Consider the following 8674-nt stretch of genomic DNA (forward strand, 5'->3'; position numbering starts at 1 on the left):
CCTCAACAGAGTAATGGATACAAAAAATGTGGTACATATACACAATGGAGTACTACTCAGCTATTTAAAAAGAATGAATTTATGAAATTCCTAGGCAAATGGTTGGACCAGGTGGGCATCATCCTGAGTGAGGTAACCCAATCACAAAAGAACTCAAATGATATGTACTCACTGATAAGTGGATATTAGCCCAGAAACTTAGGATACCCAAGATATAAGATACAATTTGCAAAACACATGAAACTCAAGAAGAAGGAAGACCAAAGTGTGGACACTTTGCCCCTTCTTAGAATTGGGAACAAAACACCCATGGAAGAAGTTACAGAGACAAAGATTGGAGCTGTGATGAAAGGATGGACCATCTAGAGACTGCCATACCCCGGGATTCATCCTATAATCAGCCTCCAAATGCTGACACCATTGCATATGCCAGCAATATTTTGCTGAAAGGACCCTGATATAGCTGTCTCTTGTGAGGTATGCCGGGGCCTGGCAAACACATAAGTGGATGCTCACAGTCAGCTATTGGATGGATCACAGGGCCCCCAATGGAGGAGCTAGAGAAAGTACCCAAGGAGCTAGAGGGATCTGCAACCCTGTAGGTGGAACAACAATATTAACTAACCAGTACCCCGGAGCTCTTGTCTCTAGCATATGTATCAAAAGATGGCCTAGTCAGCCTATAGTGGAAAAAGAGGCCCATTGGTCATACAAACTTTATATGCCCCAGTACAGGGGAACGTCAGGACCAAAAAGTGGGAGTGGGTGGGTAGGGGAGTAGGAAGGGGGGTGTATGGGGGACTTTTGGTATAGCATTGGAAATGTAAATGAGGAAAATACCTAATAAAAATATTTTTAAAAAAAAGAAGCAACTTGGGACCACTCTCCCAGGAGTGGTACCACCCACAATGGACTAAGCTCGCCTACATTTATCACTAAGAAAAGGCCCTATAAGCTTGCTTACAGCCCAAACTAATGTAGGCATTTTCTCAGTTGAGCTCCCTTCTCTCAGATGACTCTAGTTTGGGTCAAGTTGACATAAAACTAGTCAGCACAACTGCCAGGTCTCTGTTTCAGTTATTACCTCCAGGATCCTGCCCTAATTTTTCTGTGTTGGCTTCCCTTTATGAAGGACTGGACCTTGTAAGTTAAATAAACCCTTCCCTCCCCAAGTTTTTTTGGACAGTATTTTATCATAGCAATAGAAAGATATTAGAGGAGCCAGTCCGAGAACATCCAGAGGAAGATCCAATCCCAAGTGGTCTAACAAGCCCAGGATCATAGGATCAGACTTGAGGAGGACACAACATCTGCCCCAACACCAGAAGTAACTGGGACCAGTGGGACACAAGCACCCAGGAACTCAGCCCAATCAATGACATGGGATCCTTCAGGTCTGGGCCAGTGTCCTGAGCAGACATTGGGCATGAACTCCACAGCCAGTTCCACAATACCCAGAAGTAGTTCCACTCCCAGGAACTCTAAAATGCTCAGGAAAACAAGATCTCAGTATTCCCAGATCATAGAAGCTTGGTAACACTAGGATCTCAGGGTCCCAGAGGCAGCTTGACTTCCAGGAGCTCTGACACACCCAGGATCTCAGGCTCACAGGCTCACTGGATCCCAGAATCACAGGATCACATAGATGGCTGAACTCTGAGGAGTTCTGACACAACCAGAATCACAATAAGGACAGGCTCCAGTCAGATATAGTGAGAGCAGGTAGCACTAGACATAATCAGATGTCGGGAGGCAACTATAAAACATAAGCAACAGAAACCAAGGTTACTTGGCATCATCAGAACCCAATTCTCCCACCATAGCAAGTCCTGGATAGACCATCACACTGGAAAAGCAAGATTCTGATCTAGAATCACTTGTCATGATAATAGAGGACTTTAAGAAAGACATAAATAACTCTCTTAAAGAAATACAGGAGAAAACAGGTAAACAGCTAGAAGCTCTTAAAGAGGAAATACAAAAATCCCTTAAAGAACTACAAAAAAACACAATCAAACAAGCTAAGGAAAGGAACAAAACCAGGCAAGATCCAAAAATGGGAATAAAACAATAAAGAAATCACAAAGGGAGACAACCCTGGAGTTAGAAAATCTAGGAAAGAGATAAGGAGACATAGATGCAAGCATCACCAACAAAATACAAGAGATGAAAGAGAGAATCTTTGGTGCAGAAGATGCCATAGAAAATATTGGCAGTCAAAGAAAATGCAAAATGCAAAAAGCTCCTTACCCAAAACATCCAGAAAATCCAGGACACAATGAGAAACCAAACCTAAGGATGAAGAGAACCTAAGTATAGAAGACAGTGAAGATTCACAGCTTAAAGGGCCAGTAAATATCTTCAACAAAATTATAGAAGAAAACTTTCCTAACCTAAAAATAAAGATGGCCATGAACACACAAGAGGCCCATAGAACCCCAAATAGACTGGACCAGAAAAGAAACTCCTCCCATCACATAAAAAACAAAACACCAAATGCACTAAAAAAAATATGAAAGAATATTGAAAGCAGTAAGGGGAAAAGGTCAAGTAACACTTAAGAGCAGACCTATCAGATTTACACAAGACTTCACACCAGAGACTATGAAAGCTAGAAGATCCTGGGCAGATGTCATACAGACCCTAAGAGATTACAATTGCCAGCCCAGGGTACTATATCCAGGAAAAATCTCAATTACCATAAATGGGGAAACCAAGATATACCACAACAAAATCAAATTTACATAATATCTTTCCACAAATCCAGCCCTACAAAGGATAATAGATGGAAAATACCAACACAAGGAGAGAAACTACACCCTAGAAAAAGCAAGAAAGTAATCTTTTAAAAGAAACCAAAAGAAAATAGCCACAGAAACATAATTCAACCTCTAACAACAAAAATAACAGGAAGTAACAAACACTTTTCCTTAATATCTCTTAACATCAATGGACTCAATTACCCTAAAAAGACATAGACTAAGAGACTGGATATTTAAATGAGACCCAGCATTTTGCTGCATACAGGAAATGCACCTAAGTGACAAAGGCAGATACTACCTCAGAGTAAAAGATTGGAAAACAATTTTCCAAGCAAATGATTCCCAAGAAACAAGCTGGAGTAACCATTCTAATATCAAATAAAATCAACTTTCAACTAAAAGTTCTCAAGAAAGATAAGTAAGAATACTTCATACTGGTCAAAGGAAAAATCTACCAAGATGAACTCTACATTCTGAACATCTATGCTCCAAATGAAGGGCACCCACATTAATAAAAGAAACTACTAAATCTCAAAGCACACATTATACCCCACACAATAGTAGTAGGAGAGTTCAATACCCCACTCTCAGCAATAGACAGATTATGGAAACATAAAATAAACAGAGACACAGTGAAACTAACACAAGTTATGAAACAAATGGATCTAATAGATAATTGTAGAACATTTCACCCTAAAGCAAAAGAATATACCTTCTAAGCACCTCACGGTACCTTCTCCAAAATTGACCATATAATCAGTCACAAAACAGGCCTCAACAGATACAAGATTGAAATAATCCCATGAGATCACCACAGACTAAGGCTGCCCTTAAATACCATCAAAAACAACAGAAAACACACATATACATGGAAGCTGAACAATGCTCTACTCAGTAATAACTTGAGCAAGGAAAAATAAAGAAAGAAATTAATGACTTTTTAGAATTTACTGAAAATAAAGACACATCATATCAAAACTTATGGGACACAATGAAAGCAGTGCTAAGGGAAAACTCACAGTTCTGAGTGCCTCTAAAAAGAAACTGGGGAGAGGATATACTAGCAGCTTGATAGCACACCTGGAAGCTCTAGAACAAAAGGAAGCAAATTCACCCAAGAGGAGTAGACCACAGGAAATAATCAAACTCAGGGCTGAAATCAACCAAATAGAAACAAAAAGAACTATACAAAGAATCAACAAAACCAGGAACTGGTTCTTTGAGAAAATCATCAAGATACATAAACCCTTAACCCGACTAACCAGAGGGCACAGAGACAGTATCCAAATTAATAAAATCAGAAATGAAAAGGGAGACATTACACTGAAATATAATTATTCTGTTTGTTGAATATTAACAGTTGAAAATATTAAAATTGGGTTGGCAAGATGACTCAGCGTTAAGAGCACCGACTGTTCTTCTGAAGGTCCCAGCAACTACATGATGGCTCACACACACCTGCAATGAGGTCTTATGTGTACTTACATATAATAATAAATAAATCTTTGGGCCAGAGCAAGCAGGGACTGAGTGAGCTATATGGGGCTGACCGGAGCCAACAGCATTGACCAGAGAAGTGGGGCCTACAGGAGCTAGCAGAGTTCCTAAAAATTCCATCCCCAACAACCACATGAAGGCTCACAATCATCTGTACAGATACAGTGTCCTCACATACAAAATAAATAAACGAATTAGAAAGGGCAATCAGCAGATTCATCTGGAATAACAAAAAACATAGGATAGCAAAAACTCTTCTCAAGGATAAAAGAACCTCTGGTGGAATCACCATGCCGGACCTAAAGCTGTACTACAGAGCAATTGTGATCAAAACTGCATGGTACTGGTATAGTGACAGACAAGTAGACCAATGGAACAGAATTGAAGACCCAGAGATGAACCCACACACCTATGGTCACTTGATCTTCGACAAGGGAGCTAAAACCATCCAGTGGAAGAAAGACAGCATTTTCAACAATTGGTGCTGGCACAACTGGTTGTTATCATGTAGAAGAATGCGAATCGATCCATACTTATCTCCTTGTACTAAGGTCAAATTTAAGTGGATCAAGGAACTTCACATAAAACCAGAGACACTGAAACTTATAGAGGAGAAAGTGGGGAAAAGCCTCGAAGATATGGGTACAGGGGAAAAATTCCTGAATAGAACAGCAATGGCTTGTGCTGTAAGATCGAGAATAGACAAATGAGACCTCATAAAATTGCAAAGCTTCTGCAAAGCAAAAGACACCGTCAATAAGACAAAAAGGCCACCAACAGATTGGGAAAGGATCTTTACCTATCCCAAATCGGATAGGGGAATAATATCCAATATATATATAAAGAACTCAAGAAGGTGGACTTCAGAAAATCAAATAACCCCATTAAAAAATGGGGCTCAGAACTGAACAAAGAATTCTCACCTGAGGAATACCGAATGGCAGAGAAGCACCTGAAAAAATGTTCAACATCCTTAATCATCAGGGAAATGCAAATCAAAACAACCCTGAGATTCCACCTCACACCAGTCAGAATGGCTAAGATCAAAAATTCAGGTGACAGAAGATGCTGTCAAGGATGTAGAGAAAGAGGAACACTCCTCCATTGTTGGTGGGATTGCAAGCTTGTACAACCACTCTGGAAATCAGTCTGGTGGTTCCTCAGAAAATTGGATATAGTACTACCAGAGGATCCAGCAATACCTCTCCTGGGCATATATCCAGAAGATGTTCCAACCGGTAAGAAGGACACATGCTCCACTATGTTCATAGCAGCCTTATTTATAATAGCCAGAAGCTGGAAAGAACCCAGATGCCCCTCAACAGAAGAATGGATACAGAAAATGTGGTACATTTACACAATGGAGTACTACTCAGCTATTAAAAAAAATGAATTTATGAAATTCCTAGGCAAATGGATGGACCTGGAGGGCATCATCCTGAGTGAGGTAACCCAATCACAAAGGAACTCGCACAATATGTACTCACTGATAAGTGGATATTAGACCAGAAACTTAGGATACCCAAGATATAAGATACAATTTGCTAAACGCATGAAATTCAAGAAGAACGAAGACCAAAGTGTGGACACTTTGTCCCTTCTTACAAATGGGAACAAAACACCCATGGAAGGAGTTACAGAGACAAAATTTGGAGCTTTGACGAAAGGATGGACCATCTAGTGATTGCCATATGCAGGGATCCATCCCATAATCAGCTTCCAAACGCTGACACCATTGCATACACTAGCAAGATTTTGCTGAAAGGACCCAGATATAGCTGTCTCTTGTGAGACTATGCAGGGGCCTAGCAAACACAGAAGTGGATGATCACAGTCAGCTATTGGATGGATCACATGGCCCCCAATGGAGGAGCTAGAGAAATTACCCACGGAGCTAAAGGGAACTGCAACCCTATAGGTGGAACAACAATATGAACTAACCAGTACCCCGGAGCTCTTGTCTCTAGCTGCATATGTATCAAAAGATGGCCTAGTCGGCCTTCACTGAAAAGAGAGGCCCATTGGACTTGCAAACTTTATATGGCAAATGGATGGACCTGGAGGGCATCATCCTGAGTGAGGTAACCCAATCACAAAGAAACTCGCACAATAGGTACTCACTGATAAGTGGATATTAGCCCAGAAACTTAGGATACCCAAGATATAAGATACAATTTGCTAAACACATGAAACTCAAGAAGAATGAAGACTGAAGTGTGGACACTATGCCCCTCCTTAGAATTGGGAACAAAACACCCATGGAAGGAGTTACAGAGACAAAGTTTGGAGCTGAGATGAAAGGATGGACCATGTAGAGACTGCCATATCCAGGGATCCACCCCATAATCAGCATCCAAACGCTGACACCATTGCATACACTAGCAAGATTTTATTGAAAGGACCCAGATGTAGCTGTCTCTTGTGAGACTATGCCGGGGCCTAGCAAACACAGAAGTGGATGCTCACAGTCAGCTAATGGATGGATCATAGGGCTCCCAATGGAGGAGCTAGAGAAAGTAGCCAAGGAGCTAAAGGGATCTGCAACCCTATAGGTGGAACAACATTATGAACTAACCAGTACCCCGGAGCTCTTGACTCTAGCTGCATATATATCAAAAGATGGCCTAGTAGGCCATCACTGGAAAGAGAGGCCCATTGGACTTGCAAACTTTATATGCCCCAGTACAGGGGAACGCCGGGGCCAAAAAGGGGGAGTGGGTGGGTAGGGGAGTGGGGGTGGGTGGGTATGGGGGACTTTTGGTATAGCATTGGAAATGTAAATGAGCTAAATACCTAATAAAAAATGGAAAAAAAACAAAAAAAAAAAACAAAAAACAAACAAACAAACAAACAAAAAAACTGGTGGCCTTTACCTAAGGAATTGAGCCTATTTTCTCACCTTCTCCTATAATCTTGCCTTATCAACCCTTGTTTCAGATATTAAAATCTTTTGCAACATCAGTACACACTCTGAATAATGATTAAAAACAATCCACTGTATATCCCTTTAATAGCAATTTTAACAGAACAGACTAGTCTGTTCAGAGCTGGCTCAACCAGTTTTCCATTTTAAAAACTGATTAGAAAAACAGAAATATAATTTAGACTGACTTATACTTTGCCTAGTTTAGAATGAGTGGATACAAAATACTGCTTGACTTATCAGACCAGAGATCTGACCTCAACCCTAGATTCAGACTGACTCAATCCTGGCACATAGCCAGAAACATAAAGTAAACTGGTATATATTTGAAAAAGTAGATCAATTGATACAGTGGAGTAGATAATTAACTATTTTACAATAACCAAAATGCTAGGAAACTAAAGAAAATCATAATTTTTAAAAGTTTGTTATTTAATTTCACTCATAATTTTCACTTTGCCTCCAGCTCAGATGCCAGCATAAAGTGCTTAGTAATTAGTCATAAATAGAAAGATATGTCCCCAACTTAGACATTATCAACTTTTATAAGAGTGCTGTACAGCATGTCACTGCATCTGGTACACATTATCTTTTACATTGATATGTATATATTTGTCTCTTAATATGTAATTTCATAATTTTTCATAACTATAGGAAAGTACTGCTACTTACCACATTTATTTTTCTAAGACTTCTAGAGATACATAGAGATACTCTGTGTCAAAAAAAAATGAAGGAGAAGGAAGAGGAGGAGGAGGAGGAGGAGGAGGAGGAAGAAGAGAGTAGTTTTACTGACATCTCCAAATACATCTAATGATAGTTCCAGAATAGAATGGGTGGCTGAAGTAATGTCTTAACTATTCCATAAAATGAAAACTTTTGAAACTTCCTATAAACACACACACATTTCAATATTTAATTCAAAGGAAACTGAAAATAATTAATGATTGCCCCCTCCCTAGGCAATGGGCAAAGAGACACCTTATTGGTGGCATTGTTCTTATATCAGGCAGGGGCAGAGCAGATGACAGTCCTTTGTTCATCCTAGCTTGATTCTTGGCATGGTAGCCAAAGCTGTCTTGGGCCTATGACTCATAAAAACCAAGTCAAATCAGATCCAGAAGAAAGACAGACAGACAGACCTGCAGACCACCATGTCACTCACAGACCTGCCCTTTAGTGCACAGCACAGGTGGACCATAGACACCTGATTGCTGCCACACTACACAGTGCAGCACAGATGGAGGATGTCGCTCGGGGGTCTGCCAGTCACATGGCCTGCCTGCAGCAGGAACCACTACCATGTGCTAGTATGTAATGGTCAGATGGGAAAGAAAGAAAACTAGAGCAGCTTGAGCATTATGAAGAGAGGTGGAACTGGAGACTTAAGGCTGGAGAGGAATAGCCTGTCGTGAGTGCCCAGCTCTGCTACCTAGGTCCACAATGAAGTTCCAACCCAAGCTGCCACTGCAGGTCATGTCTGAGTGCATGG

General features: G+C 40.5%; 1 non-coding gene across 1 annotated transcript; it reads left to right on the forward strand.

Moving 5' to 3' along the window:
• The first annotated feature begins 8136 nt into the window (after positions 1–8136).
• Positions 8137–8280, forward strand: LOC115489831. Its single transcript, XR_003954783.1, has one exon. It is a non-coding gene; the product is annotated as a small nucleolar RNA SNORA48 (small nucleolar RNA).
• The last annotated feature ends 394 nt before the right edge of the window (positions 8281–8674 follow it).

The sequence above is a fragment of the Mus musculus genome, chromosome 3 (genome assembly GCF_000001635.26).
Source record: "Mus musculus strain C57BL/6J chromosome 3, GRCm38.p6 C57BL/6J".
Lineage (NCBI taxonomy): Eukaryota > Metazoa > Chordata > Mammalia > Rodentia > Muridae > Mus > Mus musculus.